This window comes from Rhinatrema bivittatum, chromosome 17 (genome assembly GCF_901001135.1).
Source record: "Rhinatrema bivittatum chromosome 17, aRhiBiv1.1, whole genome shotgun sequence".
Classification (NCBI taxonomy): Eukaryota; Metazoa; Chordata; class Amphibia; order Gymnophiona; family Rhinatrematidae; genus Rhinatrema; species Rhinatrema bivittatum.
This window is the reverse complement of record NC_042631.1, coordinates 37529648-37547293: the sequence shown is the minus strand read 5'-3', so window position 1 is coordinate 37547293 and position 17646 is coordinate 37529648. Positions and strand designations below refer to the sequence as shown.

Here is a 17646-nt window from a genome sequence, read left to right as displayed (position 1 = left end):
TGGAATTTGCCTCAGTCAGAGCTAGAGTCTGTGTCTCGCACAGAATAGCTCTGCTAGATGCCCCTGGCAATGCTTCTTTCTCTGTTTCTGAAGAATGCTTATGGCATTATTGACTTACAGCTCTTAACTTGATGTATGAGTGCGTGAACCCTTAGTGTGCCTTGTTTGTCTAGCAGTCCTATAAAAGGTTCATGGTCACGTGCACAAGCCCAGCCTGTGCAATATCTTCCAAGAAATGATTATTTTGGTGTGAGCAACACAGTGACAGTTGTCACTGGCTTGTGCTGGTATGACAGCATCTCTGGGAAAAAGTAAATAGCCTCAGGCGCCTCACCCAGCCTCTGAGCATTGCAGGACCCCCACACCACAGTGGGAGAGAATAATCAGATGGTCTCTCACCAAGTCTTGCCAAGTGCCTTCAAGTGGTGACCTTGTTGCAGTCTAAATTAAATCCCAGCCAGGCGACCACCACTACTGAAGCAAAAAAAAAATTCATACTGGACCGCACATTGCCCAGGATAAAAAGGTGCCCACCCTTACTCTAAGCACAAGGGCTAATGATGGTGGCAGCGACAGTGCCGAATCTTCAGGCGAAGATAAAATCCCTGGTGCGGCTGTCGGCCACGGTGATGCTGTTCATGTGCCCACTGCAGCAGCCCATAGACCACAGAAGCTAATGAAAAAATGAGGAGGTTTATCTCCTACTAGCTGGCACCCCTGAAGACAAAAAGCAGATGTTATTTTTGTGCCAGAAAACCCATTTTTAAACCTCTGGGATACACAGAGCCTGCCAAAAAAATGGAAGAAAGCAATTATATTGAAGGAAAGTTGCAAAAGGCAGATCAGATCATAGCACATAAAAACTTAAGTGATGACATCTTAAAAACAATTGAAGGATGAAGCTGGAAAAGAAGGAAATGTAGATTAGGAACCCCAGGGGACAGTTATCAGAGTGATTAAGGAACACCACAGTAAAAGTACCCAAAATCAGGGCAAAGCAGGCTGGGAAGATGAGGGACCATGAAAAGAATGAGGCACCCAAACAAATGAGGACCACCGGAGCAGGGGTGTCCGAGTGGCCGGAAGGGCTGGGGGAGGCTGTAGTTTGGATGTCCCTGTGGGATGGGGTTGAGTCGTCAGGGTGATTAAAGGATACCTCAGTAAAGATACCAAAGACCAGTGCCAAACAAGTCAGGAAGAAGAACGAGGCATCTAAGCCCGAGTAGCCAGAGGAGGTGGGGGAGGCAACTGACGGGGTATCCCTGGTGATGGGAGGATGTTGCGAGTAGAGGTGGATGGGGTAGGACTGGCTAGGAGGCAGTATGAAGAAAGGAAACACGAGACTGAAGAATTGGCGACCAAATTCCTGGTCTACATAGAGAGGGATAGGTATACTGGGGTCTTGGGAGAGAAAGACTACTATAAGTAAATTTAAAACCCAAAAGATATGAGGAGAACAGAAGGAAGAGGCACCAAAAGAAAAGATTTAGATAGAACCCAAAGCGGTTCTATAGGGACCTGGGGAAGAACATTAGTACACTTTAAAAAAAAACAAACCACAACCCACCAACCAGTTTTGGAGAATTTTGTATGAAAATCTTGTAGAGCATAACAGAAAAGCAGAATGGGTGCCCAGCCTACAGGAGAGTATAGAACAGGCAAATATGAAAACTATGGAATGGCCTGAAGTTACAGCAATTGGGCTGGAACCGGTTTAAAACAAGCCCCAAACTGGAAGTGTCCTGGCCCTGATGGAGTCCCTAACGTTTGGCTCAAATAGTTGACCTTTCTCCACTAAGATCTGGCTAACTACAAAACCCAATTGATCAGAGAGCCAGAACTAATTCCACCATGGCTAATAACAGTAAGAACACGTCTACTGCCAAGGGGAGAGCCAGATAACGTCCCCAAAACCTGCTCGCCTACCCTCTATAAGCTATTCACCGCAATCAGTGCAGATGGAATATATCACCAGATCAATTCTAATAAAATCTTCACAATACAACAGAAGGGTAACGAAAGAGGAGCCTATAGAAGCAGAGAGCATCTGATGCCGAATAAAGCCCATTTATGACCAGCTGTACGCATGATCGAAACCTCAGTACAGCACGGATGGACTATAAGAAAGCCTTTGTTAACATCCCACATTCTTGGATAGTAAATCGCCTTGAATTATGCAGTACAAAGTAAAATCTGTACTGCTAGAGCACACTCGGCTCACCATGAAAATGCGGCAAGCTGCACTCCACCTGAATTAAGAGGCTGCACAATATGCAATCTCCAATATTAAGGTGTAGTGAGGAATATTTCCGGGAGATTCCCTGTCGCCACTTGTGCTTTGTCTGGCATTAAATCCGCTAAGCACTCTCATTAATTCCTTGGGTTATAGAATTAACTTTAATCCTAGCGTGACCAATCCCCTACTGATGGTATCTCACTTACTATTTGATGATAATTTGAAAGTCTACAGTTCTTGTGATGCTTATTTAGCTGAACAACTTCATGTGGTGAAGAGTTTCTCAGTTGACATCAGGATGACATTTTAGACAAATGTGGTAACATAACATAGAGGAAAATTGAGCAAAACTGAAAACATCTCCCTGGCTGAAGACTGCAATCTCAGGGAACTGGAGCAGGAAGGTGTATATATTAGAGCTGCAAGAATACTAACTGGAAAAGGAAGAAGAGATCACATCACCCAAATACTTGCGGATTTGCACTGGCTCCCAATAGAACAAAGAGTCCAATTCAAAACACTTTGCACAGTTCATAAACTAATAAACGACGAAAAGGCCGACTGGCTAAACACTGCCCTACGATTACATGTCCCTCAAAGAAATCTCAGATCAGCGAATAAAGCACTACTAACCATATCCTCAGTCAAAACAGCAAAATTGACCCAAGTTAGAGAGAGAGCGCTATCCTTGGCAGGACCGTTATTATGGAACACACTACCGCTAGAGCTTAGACTTATGAAAGAACTAAAACTCTTCAAAAAGAGCTTAAAAACTTGGCTATTCAAAAAAGCATTTCACAGTGAGGTCGCTGAATAACAACAAATTCCTACAGCTGAAAGCCACCTAAAAAAAGCAGAATGTTACTTTTTTGTTTTAATCATAATTAAATTTTAAATTAAAACAGTTATCACATATGATTACCACAGTATCATATAAACAGTATCTCAAACACACTTCTTATTTAGAGTATAGTATGAACGATGTAACCGTAAAATATTGGCACCCCATTGATAACTTAGAAAGCAAACCAAACCTATTTTGTGCCTAAATGTAAACCGTTGTGATGGTGCATCACTAAACGACGGTATAGAAAAGTTTTTAAATAAATAAATAAATAAATAAGGAGCAGAGGAAGGTAGAAACATTCAGCAAAAAGTATTAAGAGAAAAGAATACTATAGGAGCGTGAAGCTGATATTGAAGAGTGCCTTGCACAAAATAAGATGCAAGCTGTTAATCAGCTTGCAATTCCTGCACTATCATACAGTTTTGGAATAGTAGACTGGCCTCACAAATATCTTGAAGAACTGGACGTAAAAACAAAAAAGCTCCTCCACGCCCATCAGGAAATGTATAAGAACCAGTGCATGCCAAGATTGTACATTCCTAGACCTGAAGGCGATATGAGTCTTATTGGAATTGATTACACCTATAGAGCTATCATATTAGGCCTTCAAACTTACTTAATGGCATCAACAGACCCAAATGCCAAAATAGTACAAAAGTATGAAAGCAAGCAAGCATCCTCAGTCTCAGTCCTTAAGCTAGGACAGTCATTCCAGTAATAAAGGGAATGACTGAAAATCCATCGGTACACGAAGGTAGAGAAGGTACAGCTTTAGTAAGACAAGGGAAGAAACTTTTTATAGAATCAGCTCAGCAAACAAGGAAGGATAATTGGCAGAAGCACAGGGAAAGTGTAGAGATTTACTTCAGCAACCCCACATAGCTCAAGATTTGACACAACAATGGTTGAGAAGAGTTGAAATCAAACCTCTAGATGAGAGATTGTTAATTGCAGCATAGGATAGTGATCTATGGATGAGGTGGCTCACACCCAGCATAGAAAAGACGGGTAAAATGGATAAATTCAGATTCTGTGGGACAGAACTGGAAACGGTTACTTATCTTGTCACTGGATGTGATGTGCTGATGTCAGAAGGCCTGGATACAGAGAGGTACAACAAGGTAGCACCACTTATTCACTGGAAGCTGTGTAAACATGATAATATTGATTTACCAAACAAACATTAGGAGTACAACACTAATAGAACAGAAGAGAACGAAGAAGTTGTGATCACCTGGGACATTCCTAGTCCCACTTCCAGGAAGATCGATGCGCAAAATCCAGATATCATGGTGAAGGAGAAGAACAGCAATGCTGAAAGAGATGTCAGTACCCAGAGATTATTTTGTAGATCCTATGGAGAAAGCAGACATCCTTAAATACCAAGAGATGGAATCCAAGACCAAGAAAATGTGGCAGAAAGATACAGAGAGAGTCCCAATTATATTGGGTGCCACTGGCTTGATTACGAAGAATTTCCAAGCGCACCTTGATATTTTGCCAATACAAATTACACCCTATGGACTCCAGAAGCAGGCTCTCTTTGGCACAATGCAAATATGAAGAAGGGCATTAGCCGTAAATTTGAGAGATGAAGATCATCCCCCAACATATCCTGTCTTACGAATGAGGTTCACTCCTGTCAAGGAATGCACGAACCCAACCCATTTGGAGACACTGCCCCTCAGCGCACTACTACTGGGATTCACACTCCTGGCTGCTTGCTCTGCGGGACCCACAGCCCAGCTCACTAGTGCCAGGAGTCACACTTCCAGGCTCCGAGCACTACAGGAACTGCACCCTAGCATGCTAGTGCCTCACAGATTTTCAGGCAGGCCCTCTCACGGGTCCAGAGAAGCCCAGGTTGCTTCCAGCTTTTGAGGCTCCTAGCCTTAATGCAAATTTATCTCATCACATCTCTTATTTGCATGAAGTTTCAGCTCTAAGGTGAGAGAGTGTGCCACATTTTGATGCTGTTAGGGATGTGCATAAAAATAAGTTGTGAAATTTTTCAAATGACAAAAAATATTAACAAGTATTTGAAGTGGATGCCCCCTATGAACTTGAGGCACAGGCCAAATGGCATCCCTTCTCTGATTGTGTCTGGCTGCAGGATCTGCTCATTTCACACCCCTGTTGATTTTAGTAACTTGCAAAAGGGAACATTTTCTGAGAATGATTTATAAAGGAAGGTTTGCTAAAGCTTTATTGATATGTCCAGTTTTGACAATAGCTCACGAGCGATCAGCTGCAGGTGTATTGTACAGGGGTGTTAGTCTGTGAATGGAAAGATAAACAAACCACCACAGAAAGAATTTGCACTGAGTGAAATCTCAGCCTAAGTTTGACCTGTGTCTTCCTGGGGGACATGCCCTCTGACCCCCTGAGTTGGGAGGAAGACTGGAAGTCCCATTTCAGTTGTGTGTGGGATTCAGTACTGGAACAGTGGCGGGTGCTGCAGGTCAGGACTGAGGTGAATTAGCCGAGCTGTGTCTCGGAACTCAGTATTGGAATAGCAGTGTATTATGGGAAGGACTGAGGTGCGTTAGCAGAGCTGAGTCTCTGGGTGCAGTACTGGAAGAGCAGGGTGTGTTATGGGAAGGACTGAGGTGCGTTAGCAGAGCTGAGTCTCTGGGTGCAGTACTGGAAGAGCAGGGTGTGTTATGGGAAGGACTGAGGTGCGTTAGCAGAGCTGAGTCTCGGGGTGCAGTACTGGAAGAGCAGGGTGTTATGGGAAGGACTGAGGTGCGTTAGCAGAGCTGAGTCTCGGGGTGCAGTACTGGAAGAGCAGGGTGTGTTATGGGAAGGACTGATGTGCGTTAGCAGAGCTGAGTCTCGGGGTGCAGTACTGGAAGAGCAGGGTGTGTTATGGGAAGGACTGAGGTGCATTAGCAGAACTGAGTCTCGGAGTGCAGTACTGGAAGAGCAGGGTGTGTTATGGGAAGGACTGAGGTGCATTAGCAGAGCTGAGTCTCGGAGTGCAGTACTGGAAGAGCAGGGTGTGTTATGGGAAGGACTGAGGTGCATTAGCAGAGCTGAGTCTCGGGGTGCAGCAATACTGGAAGAGCAGGGTGTGTTATGGGAAGGACTGAGGTGCGTTAGCAGAGCTGAGTCTCGGGGTGCAGTACTGGAAGAGCAGGGTGTGTTATGGGAAGGACTGAGGTGCATTAGCAGAGCTGAGTCTCGGTGCAGTACTGGAAGAGCAGGGTGTGTCATGGGAAGGACTGAGGTGCGTTAGCAGAGCTGAGTCTCGGAGTGCAGTACTGGAAGAGCAGGGTGTGTTATGGGAAGGACTGAGGTGTGTTAGCAGAGCTGAGTCTCGGGGTGCAGTACTGGAAGAGCAGGGTGTGTTATGGGAAGGACTGAGGTGTGTTAGTAGAGCTGAGTCTCGGGGTGCAGTACTGGAAGAGCAGGGTGTGTTATGGGAAGGACTGAGGTGCGTTAGCAGAGCTGAGTCTCGGAGTGCAGTACTGGAAGAGCAGGGTGTGTTATGGGAAGGACTGAGGTGTGTTAGCAGAGCTGAGTCTCGGGGTGCAGTACTGGAAGAGCAGGGTGTGTTATGGGAAGGACTGAGGTGTGTTAGTAGAGCTGAGTCTTGGGTGCAGTACTGGTAGAGCAGGGTGTGTTATGGGAAGGACTGAGGTGCATTAGCAGAGCTGAGTCTCGGGGTGCAGTACTGGAAGAGCAGGGTGTGTTATGGGAAGGACTGAGGTGCATTAGCAGAGCTGAGTCTCGGAGTGCAATACTGGAAGAGCAGGGTGTGTTATGGGAAGGACTGAGGTGCATTAGCAGAGCTGAGTCTCAGGGTGCAGTACTGGAAGAGCAGGGTGTGTTATGGGAAGGACTGAGGTGCATTAGCAGAGCTGAGTCTCGGAGTGTAATACTGGAAGAGCAGGGTGTGTTATGGGAAGGACTGAGGTGCATTAGCAGAGCTGAGTCTCGAAGTGCAATACTGGAAGAGCAGGGTGTGTTATGGGAAGGACTGAGGTGCATTAGCAGAGCTGAGTCTCGGGGTGCAGTACTGGAAGAGCAGGGTGTGTTATTTATTTATTTTATTTTTATTTAAAGAATTTTTATATACCGGGGCACGTAGCAAAACATCACCTCGGTTCACAGTGTAACATAACATAGCAAATAGCTTTACAATGAATATAAATAACGGTTCACAATATAAAATGATATAGTAGCAGGCTTTACAAAAGATTATTATCTGCTTGTAAACTATATACAAGAGACTGAAAATTAACTATATACAAGGGAGGATGCAGTCAAATTTGACTGATAACATGGGCAACAGTAAAGGTTTGGGGAGGAGGGGGGTGGCGGAGAGGTAATGTGAGCAGAAGGGAATATGGAAGTCTGAGGAGGAGGGAGATGAGAAGGCGGGTAGATGCGGGAAGTGTATTAGTAAGTTTGGATCAGGTAGGGGGGTAGAGTTGTAGATGTGGATGGTAGTCAGTCAGTCAGGGTATGCTCGTTTGAAGAGCCATGTTTTAAGATTCTGTTTGAATTTTTTGTGGCATGGTTCCAGGCGTAGGTGGGGGGGGGGCATATTATTCCAGTGGGAGGTTCCTGCCATGATGAAAGAGCGTTCTCTAATAGAGGCGTGTTTCATGAGTTTGGGGGACGGTGTTGGGAGTTTGGCCTTGTGTTGCTGTCTAGTTGGTCTGGTAGGGTTGCGGAGTTGGAGATGTTCAGTGAACCATTGCATGTTTTGGTTGTGAATGGCTTTATGTATGAGTGTGAGGGCTTTATATATTATCCTTGAGGCTACAGGGAGCCAATGTAGGGATTGAAGGACAGGGGTGATGTGTTCGTGACGGTGCGTGTTGGTGAGAATGCGGGCAGCAGCGTTTTGTAGGAGTTGAAGTGGTTGGAGGGTATTTTTTGGTAAGCCTAGGAGGATAGCGTTACAGTAGTCAATCTTGGATAGGATCATGGCCTGTAGTACTGTTCGGAAATCGGACGCATGTAATAGGGGTTTGATTCTTTTCAGGGTGTGAAGTTTGAAAAATCCGCTCTTAATCGTAGCAGAGATGAATTTTTTTAGGTTAAAATGGTTGTCTATCCATATGCCTAAGCTGCGGACCAGTTGTGTGGAAGGGCAGGGGGAGAGCGAGGGGGGAGAGAGGTTGAGAGGGGGGTTATTAGGAGGATAAAGGATGAGTAGCTCTGTTTTGTTGGTGTTGAGTGCTAGAAAGTTATCTGTGAGTAATTTGTTTATTTCAGATAGGGCGGAATTCCAGATCTTCATTGCGTTTGTGATGGAATCAGTAATTGGTATGAGAATCTGCACATCATCAGCATAGATGAAGTGCTGGAAACCCAGTTTGGAAAGCAGTTGGCAGAGGGGGAGGAGGTAGATGTTAAAAAGGGTTGACGAGAGGGACGAGCCTTGGGGTACTCCTTGTGAAAGCCTAACAGGTTTGGATTCGTTAAGACCAATTTTTACACTATAGCTCCTGTCGTGTAGGTAAGATTGAAACCAGAGTAGGGCAGTTCCAGAGATGCCAATTTCCTTGAGGCGATTGATAAGTGTGTTGTGATTGACTGTGTCAAAGGCGGCTGATATATCTAGCAGTGCGAGTATGTGGGATTGTCCTTTGTCAAGAGCTCTAAGTATGTTTTCTGAAAGGGAGATGAGTAAGGTTTCTGTGCTGTGGTGTTTACGGAAACCAAACTGGGATGGGGAGAGAATATTGTGGTCTTCAATATAGTCTGTGAGTTGCCTGTTAATGATTTTTTCAAGTATTTTGGATAGGAATGGGAGGTTTGACACTAGGCGATAGTTGGCTGGCTCTGAGGGATCTAAGTTTGGCTTTTTGAGTATAGGTTTTATGATGGCATGCTTAATTTCAGTTGGGACCTGGCCAGATGTGATAGATTTATTCAGAATGTTAGCAATGTGTTTGGCTATTGAAGATGGATTTGCGAGTAGTGTTTTGGTGGGCAGATTATCTGAGGGATGAAAGGCGGGTTTGATTTTTTTGAGGGTGGTTTCAAGTTCCAGTGTAGAGGTGCATTCAAATTTTGAGAGGGGGGCGTATGAGGTTTGTGTAGGTGGTAGTGATTGGGAGATATGGTTAGGGTGATCAATTGAAGTGTTTTTGTGTGTTGCTGCGTTGGGAAGGCCGGGTTGGGATGTGAAGCGTGCCATAATGGTCTCCACTTTGGTGAGGAAGAATGTTGCTAATTTCTCACATTTTAACTTGTCATCATTGTCAGGGTTATTTCTGTCTGTTGATGTGATTAAGCTGGCTACTGTTATGGGAAGGACTGAGGTGCATTAGCAGAGCTGAGTCTCGGGGTGCAGTACTGGAAGAGCAGGGTGTGTCATGGGAAGGATTGAGGTGCATTAGCAGAGCTGAGTCTCGGGGTGCAGTACTGGAAGAGCAGGGTGTGTTATGGGAAGGACTGAGGTGCATTAGCAGAGCTGAGTCTCGGGGTGCAGCAGTACTGGAAGAGCAGGGTGTGTTATGGGAAGGACTGAGGTGCATTAGCAGAACTGAGTCTCGGAGTGCAGTACTGGAAGAGCAGGGTGTGTTATGGGAAGGACTGAGGTATGTTAGCAGAGCTGAGTCTCGGGGTGCAATACTGGAAGAGCAGGGTGTGTTATGGGAAGGACTGAGGTGTGTTAGCAGAGCTGAGTCTCGGGGTGCAGTACTGGAAGAGCAGGGTGTGTTATGGGAAGGACTGAGGTGCATTAGCAGAACTGAGTCTCGGAGTGCAGTACTGGAAGAGCAGGGTGTGTTATGGGAAGGACTGAGGTGCATTAGCAGAGCTGAGTCTCGGGATGCAGTACTGGAAGAGCAGGGTGTGTTATGGGAAGGACTGAGGTGCATTAGCAGAGCTGAGTCTCGGGGTGCAGCAGTACTGGAAGAGCAGGGTGTGTCATGGGAAGGACTGAGGTCCGTTAGCAGAGCTGAGTCTCTGAGTGCAGTACTGGAAGAGCAGGGTGTGTTATGGGAAGGACTGAGGTGCATTAGCAGAGCTGAGTCTCGGGGTGCAGTACTGGAAGGACTGAGGTGCATTAGCAGAGCTGAGTCTCGGGGTGCAGTACTGGAAGAGCAGGGTGTGTTATGGGAAGGACTGAGGTGCATTAGCAGAGCTGAGTCTCGGGGTGCAGCAGTACTGGAAGAGCAGGGTGTGTCATGGGAAGGATTGAGGTGTGTTAACAGAGCTGAGTCTCGGGGTGCAGTACTGGAAGAGCAGGGTGTGTTACGGGAAGGACTGAGGTGCATTAGCAGAGCTGAGTCTCGGGGTGCAGCAGTACTGGAAGAGCAGGGTGTGTCATGCAAAGGACTGAGGTGTGTTAGCAGAGCTGAGTCTCGGGGTGCAGTACTGGAAGAGCAGGGTGTGTCATGGGAAGGATTGAGGTGTGTTAACAGAGCTGAGTCTCGGGGTGCAGTACTGGAAGAGCAGGGTGTGTTATGGGAAGGACTGAGGTGCATTAGCAGAGCTGAGTCTCGGGGTGCAGCAGTACTGGAAGAGCAGGGTGTGTCATGCAAAGGACTGAGGTGTGTTAGCAGAGCTGAGTCTCGGGGTGCAGTACTGGAAGAGCAGGGTGTGTCATGGGAAGGATTGAGGTGTGTTAACAGAGCTGAGTCTCGGGGTGCAGTACTGGAAGAGCAGGGTGTGTTATGGGAAGGACTGAGGTGCATTAGCAGAGCTGAGTCTCGGGGTGCAGCAGTACTGGAAGAGCAGGGTGTGTCATGGGAAGGATTGAGGTGCATTAGCAGAGCTGAGTCTCAGGGTGCAGTACTGGAAGAGCAGGGTGTGTTATGGGAAGGACTGAGGTGCATTAGCAGAGCTGAGTCTCGGGGTGCAGCAGTACTGGAAGAGCAGGGTGTGTCATGGGAAGGATTGAGGTGTGTTAACAGAGCTGAGTCTCAGGGTGCAGTACTGGAAGAGCAGGGTGTGTTATGGGAAGGACTGAGGTGCGTTAGCAGAGCTGAGTCTCGGGGTGCAGTACTGGAAGGACTGAGGTGCGTTAGCAGAGCTGAGTCTCGGGGTGCAGTACTGGAAGAGCAGGGTGTGTTATGGGAAGGACTGAGGTGCGTTAGCAGAGCTGAGTCTCGGAGTGCAGTACTGGAAGAGCAGGGTGTGTTATGGGAAGGACTGAGGTGCGTTAGCAGAGCTGAGTCTCGGGGTGCAGTACTGGAAGGACTGAGGTGCATTAGCAGAGCTGAGTCTCGGGGTGCAGTACTGGAAGAGCAGGGTGTGTTATGGGAAGGACTGAGGTGCGTTAGCAGAGCTGAGTCTCGGGGTGCAGTACTGGAAGAGCAGGGTGTGTTATGGGAAGGACTGAGGTCCGTTAGCAGAGCTGGGTCTCGGGGTGCAGCAGTACTGGAAGAGCAGGGTGTGTTATGGGAGGGACTGAGGTGCGTTAGCAGAGCTGAGTCTCGGGGTGCAGTACTGGAAGAGCAGGGTGTGTTATGGGAAGGACTGAGGTGCATTAGCAGAGCTGAGTCTCGGGGTGCAGTACTGGAAGAGCAGGGTGTGTTATGGGAAGGACTGAGGTGCATTAGCAGAGCTGGGTCTCGGAGTGCAGTACTGGAAGAGCAGGGTGTGTTATGGGAAGGACTGAGGTGCATTAGCAGAGCTGAGTCTCGGGGTGCAGTACTGGAAGGACTGAGGTGCGTTAGCAGAGCTGAGTCTCAGAGTGCAGTACTGGAAGAGCAGGGTGTGTCATGGGAAGGACTGAGGTGCGTTAGCAGAGCTGAGTCTCGGGGTGCAGTACTGGAAGGACTGAGGTGCGTTAGCAGAGCTGAGTCTCGGGGTGCAGTACTGGAAGAGCAGGGTGTGTTATGGGAAGGACTGAGGTGCATTAGCAGAGCTGAGTCTCGGAGTGCAGCAGTACTGGAAGAGCAGGGTGTGTTATGGGAAGGACTGAGGTGCATTAGCAGAGCTGTGTGGGGAAGCTTCTGTGCTGAAATATCAGGTGTTGCTGCAGGTTGAAGCTCCAGCACAGCCCTTGGTGTACTGTAAGCCAGTTTAGTAGCTGGGACAGCTTTCTGGATGGTGAGTGAGTGCCTCCTGAGGACTCTGCTCTCCTCCCAGCCTTCATTTTTCAAAGCCTTCCGGAGTAGAAGTACTTAAGGGCAGGAAGCGACTTCCTTCCCAGACTTATCTCAGCGGTCAGTACGGGAGATCTCAGAGAGGCCGAGGCTGCTGAAACCAAGAGGAGCCAGTGACTTCCAAGAAGAAGTAAGTTAGGGTTAGTGCACGGGAGGGGGAAGGATTCCTCTCAGAAATCTTTGCTACAAGTTGGCGGCCACTTTAGCAGCTCCTTTTAGCCAGACTGCCTTTGTATTTACTCTTTTACACAACTGTATTTTGAAGAATTTTGTGCACAGTAGAAACTATCACTTTTCTTAACAGTAAACAGAGAGAAATGTGAAATAGATGGATAGACAGAGAATGAGATGGTGAAAGAAAGAGATGAATGAAGAGATGGATAAATGGCTAGACGGAGAATGGAGATGGATGGATGGATGGAAGGAAGGATAGCTGGAGATGATGGCTACAGTTCTGCAAGGGTTATTTATTTGTTAGATTTTATATACCGATATTCTGGTCCAATCATACCGCTTAACAAGTACAATAAATAAATACATTAAATATTAAAAGAATATACGTAAAATTTAAAACCACTACTTAAAAAAGATAAATGATAAACAAATCAGTGCATAAAAGAGGTAAAAATCAGAATAAACGATCCGGGAAAATACAAAAACCATGCTCATTCCCCGAACGCCTGTTTGAATAGTCTGGTTTTCAGGTTCTTAAAGGTTTAGAAATTCACACAGGTAGGTTGTAGAAGGTCTAACTCAATTCACTGACCAGCGATGTATCTGTTGCAGGAAGGTCTCTTGTGATCAGCTGAATAAAGTGCAGTTACAGTTCTGTTCGTCCCATAACTGTGTTAGACTTCTCCTGCATCGTCCGGCGTCTGCTTCGTCCTGCATTGCAGTGCATGTTATGTTTCGGTGGCACTGTAGCCTGTTGTCAGGGAGGGGGATGGTGCTGTCACTTCACAATCACAGTGATGGGATCCGCTTAGAGAAGGTGAGCTGCAGAGTGAGGTAGACGCTCTTCAACTACAACTATCTGACAACTGGCAAACCGGTGAATAACGGGCCTGAGAGACTGAACAATATGAAAATTGTTTAAATAATGAGAATTGCTAACTTTGTTCTGCATACACTGCTATTAAAAGAGGTAGAAAATAGTTTCCCTGCAGCAGCTGCCTTACAGGTTTTGGCATGGGATTAGAGGGAGGAGTCCAGCTAACCCAGGTTGCACGAGGAGTCTCTCTGTCCCATGTTAGACCGTAGGGAGAAATCTATCCCATCTTAGAACATGGAGAAGAGTCTTCCTAGTGAGTGGAGGCATGACCTAGTGGTCCATGCTTAAAATGCTCTACTAGAGTGATTGAAAAATGAATGTTGGGGCTGCCAGAATGAATGGCAAAGTGGGTAATCTGAAATGTCTGATGTTCTACGGAAATCGTAGGCAACCTTGCAGCTTGGTCACCAGAAGGTCGTGAGGACAGTAATATCTAGAATTAGAAGTCCTAGTGGAAATACAGGCACTCTGGCAGGCTTACACGTTCCTCATGTGATGGGTTAGATCTGGAAAGGCCAGAGCGGGACCCAGGAGACTGGATGTTTGAGCAACAACCACATTAGTACTGGTAGCCATTTAAATTATTACAAAGATTTGTGGTTGCACATGGGAAGGGAGAATCTTGCATGCTCATCATCTTGCATGGATTTAGCCAAGGGAAGTCTTGCCTCACAAATCTGGTACATTTTTTTTGAAGGAGTGAATAAACATGTGGATAAAGGAAAGTCCAGCTATAGTGTACCTGGACTTTCAGAAAGCATTGGACAGAATACCTCACAAGAAGCTTCACCCTCCATTTCCTCAAGTATAACAATCGGACTGGGAGTTACCTACACTACCTGTAATCTGCTGAGAAGTGGCTGAATAAATAAATGGGTTCTAATAGTGTTAGTCAAGACTCTCCACCCTAGAGGTGGCTGCGTGCATGTCACAGTGCATAATAATTGTACAGTTCTTGGAAGTGAAATGGTTCTCTTCGGGCATAGCGTAGCAGTATGAGGTGAGGAATGCAAGACTCAGTAGAGGCTACAGAAAGTTATGAGAGAAAAGATCCACGTTCACTATAATGTGCACAGGAGAATGGAGTTTACTGGAACGTTTGACAGGAAAGTGAAGAAGCTGCCGGATGGTTGCCAGAGAGCAGTGAGCTCCATGTTCGAGCACTCTCCTGAATGCAGGCAGCACAAACGAAATGCCGGGGCATTCACACAGTGCACGGAGTCGTAATAAATTCTCTGGCAACTGGAAATGTGGCTTGCGATTCTGCAGCAATTCCAGTTTCTGTGTCCATTGGAAGTAAAAGATCAAACTTCATGCCCTTCTGTCCTCTGGGCAGGACTGGGAATACCCTGGGCTCTAAAATGAAACCTCGCCAATGGATTCAGATAACTTTATCAGCATGACAATTCTGTACACGCGGCCAAACTAATACACTGAATAATTAAAATAAAAGGGAGAAGAAGGGGAAGAATTATAAAAAGGTAGGAACAGAAGAAATTGCCATGCTGGGTCAGACCAAGGGTCCATCAAGCTCAGCATCCTGTTTCTAACAGAGGTCAAACCAGGCCACAAGAACCTGGCAATTACCCAAACACTAAGAAGATCCCATGCTACTGATGCAGTTAATAGCAGTGGCTATTCCCTAAGTAAACTTGATTAATAGCCGGTAATGGACTTCTCCTCCAATATGTAAAGCTACAAGTACAACATCAGGGAGATGCCTCAGGTTCTGGTGCTGGTCCGTGTCGCCCCGGTCCGATTTAATTTCTGACCTGCTGGTAGGATACCTCATATTTTGCTGCGTTTTCCCCTAGGATTATGCAGGCTTTTTCTTGCTCGTTCTTTTGTGGTAAGTCTTGAATTTTCTCTGTCGGCTTTGGGAAATGTGCATCTCGGATCTCTTTCAGTTTTGCACAGCGCAGGAGTAAATGCATTTCTGTTTCTCCATTGTTGTGTTGCATACAGAGCCTGCCTTCTTGAGCTTTCCAGTTTAGTTTTTGTCTGCATTTTTCTATTTCTTGTGTGTAAGCACTTGTCCTGTATTTGGTGAGGGTCTGCCTGGTTTTTTGCATTTGCAACTGAGGTGATGTATTCTGCCAGCCTGTATTTTCTGTGTAAGGATCTGTAGAAGTCCGGCTTGTTCTGTTTTCCAATTTACTCCTCCCAAAAGGAAGTGTATTGGTGTTCTAGGGCATGTTGCAATATTTGCATTGCCGCCTTTTCGTATGCTGGTTCGTGGTCACGCTCCAGGTGTTAGTGCCGGGTTGGTAGGGCAGATTTGCTACATTAGTGCTGAGTGTGTTTTTTTTTCCAGGGTTTTGTGCTGCTTCACAGAGAGCCTGGTGGTGGAGGGAGTTGGTGCTGCTGTTATTGAGTTCACACCAGCATTTGAATATTCGTTTTTGCATGGTGAGTAGTAGGAAGAAGCATCCTAATTCTGTTCTGCATCCATTATTAGGGGTCTTTCTGTGCACACAGAGAGATCGATATTCAAAGTGCATTCAGTGCTATTTAGCCGGATAAGCGGGACTTGTATGCAGCTTTAAAAAGTTAGCCGCATTAATTGTGGGCGGGCAGTGGGCGGATCAGGGCGGAGTGTGTTAGCCATACAACTTTTGTGGCTAACTGTCGATATTCGGACTTATCTGCATAAGTTGTACAGCTAAGCTAGGTGTGCCATAGAGCAGGTCTAACCTTACTCACTTGGCTAAGCACTCAGTTATATGCATATATTCAGCGGCATAGCCGTTCTAACTGGCTTAAGTTACTTAACCGCCCTGTTTTAAATATTGACCCCAGAGTGTTTGCTGGCAGAACTAGAGGCGTAGGATTTCTGTTGGGGATTTTGTCCCATTCAGTATAGTTTGGGGCTAATGATAGACCCCAGACCTCACTTCCGTATAAGAGAATTGGTTGATTGATGTTATCAAATGATTTTAATAGCAGCTTTACTGGAGGGGTTGCATTTCTCCAGAGGTTGCATTTAGGGCTCTGAGAGATTTTTCTGGTAGTCTCAAGCCAAGGTACATATAGTCTTGGGCAGGGCTTCCCAAAATGTGGGTCGGGACGCCAAATGCGGTCACAAAACCTTCAGCTGGGGGGGGGGGGGTCACAAGTGACTCAGCTGGCAACAGCATTAGCAGTCTGAGTTAGCGTAGGACCTGCGAGCCAGACTGTGTTCACAGGCCCTGCAGCGGCCCTACCCTCGCATGAGTTTGTGGTAACAGGAAGTCCTGCACAGGGAGGGTTTAGGGCTTGCACTGGCTCACCAGCCCCCGGGCTGGCTTTCATTATTCATGCTGCTGCTTGCAGGTCACTGTCATGTTTGGAACCAGCCATGAGGGGGAGGGGAGGGCTGTGTGTGCATGGGCCCAGTAAAATTGCCACTGTTCCTCTCTCCTCACCTGTCACTGAACTTTCCCAAGAGAAAAATGCTGCCCTTCTCACCAGCCTTCCCACCAGTCGTCATCCACCTTTTGCCTAGGCCCCACAGGACAATGTTGATGCTGACCCTGGTCAGAGGGATGTTGAGAGGAGGGGGTTGTTGGAAGGAAGGGACCAGATGCAGGATGGGTATGAGGGTTGGATCGGTGAGAGGGATTGGCTATGGAGGGTGAGAATAGTGGAATGACAGAAAGATCAATTGGAGGATGTAAGAGGAGTTGGGGGTGAGAGGCGATCATCTGGGGGGATGTGAAAGAAGGGGAGGAGATGAGGTTGTGGGGTAAGAGAGAGAGGATGGGGGATGAGAGGGAGTGGGAGGGAATGACAGAGGATCAGTTGGCTGTTATAAGAAGGGCTTGTGGTGAGAGAGGATCAACTGGGGGATGCAGAAAGGGCTCGAGGGGGTCAGAGAGAGGGGGGGATGGGCTGAATAAGTAACATCATCTGGGAGATGTAAGAGGAGATCAGCTGGAGGGGCAGAGGTTGATAGGTTGGAGGTTGAGAGAGAGGATCAACTGGAGTGCGGTAAGAGTGCGAGTGGAGTGATTGTTGGAGGGGAACGGCATTCCTACTAATTTGTTTTGGTTGTCTGGACAATTTTCAAGGGCTAAAATGGGGTCACGTTGGCTAAAAGTTTGGGAAGCCCTGATCTAGGATATGCTCAACTTCTTATTTATTTAGAAAGAATTGGAAATTGTGGTGGAGATTTTTTGGCCTTTTCTGGAAAATCATAATTTTTGTTTTCCCCAGGTTTACTTGTAGGGCCCATGACAGGCAGTAGGCAGGGCTGGTGCATCCCGATAGGCGAATTAGGGGGTCACCTAGGGTGCCAGACATTAGGGGGCAGCAGAGAGCAGTCATATGGGGCCCGAGCGGAGCCCATTCCATTCACCACTGAGAGGAGCAGAGTCTCGGCGGGCCACGAGAGTGATAGTGTGTGTGTGTGTGTGTGTGTGTGAGACTAAGAGAGATTGTGTGTGTATGAGAGAGC

The 17646-nt window shown here is 46.8% G+C and overlaps 1 protein-coding gene across 2 annotated transcripts in view; it reads left to right on the top strand.

Annotated features, from left to right (window-relative positions):
• SYT8 (synaptotagmin 8) overlaps positions 1-17646 on the top strand; it is a 73889-nt gene that overhangs the window by 16595 nt on the left and 39648 nt on the right. The window contains exon 1 of one of the 2 annotated variants that reach the window (XM_029582718.1): positions 12201-12290. The exons of the other annotated variant lie outside the window; for it this stretch is intronic. The gene's annotated coding sequence lies outside the window, so the exon portion shown is untranslated. Of the gene's footprint in view, positions 1-12200; positions 12291-17646 lie in introns of those variants that run through there. 2 annotated transcript variants of the gene reach the window in all.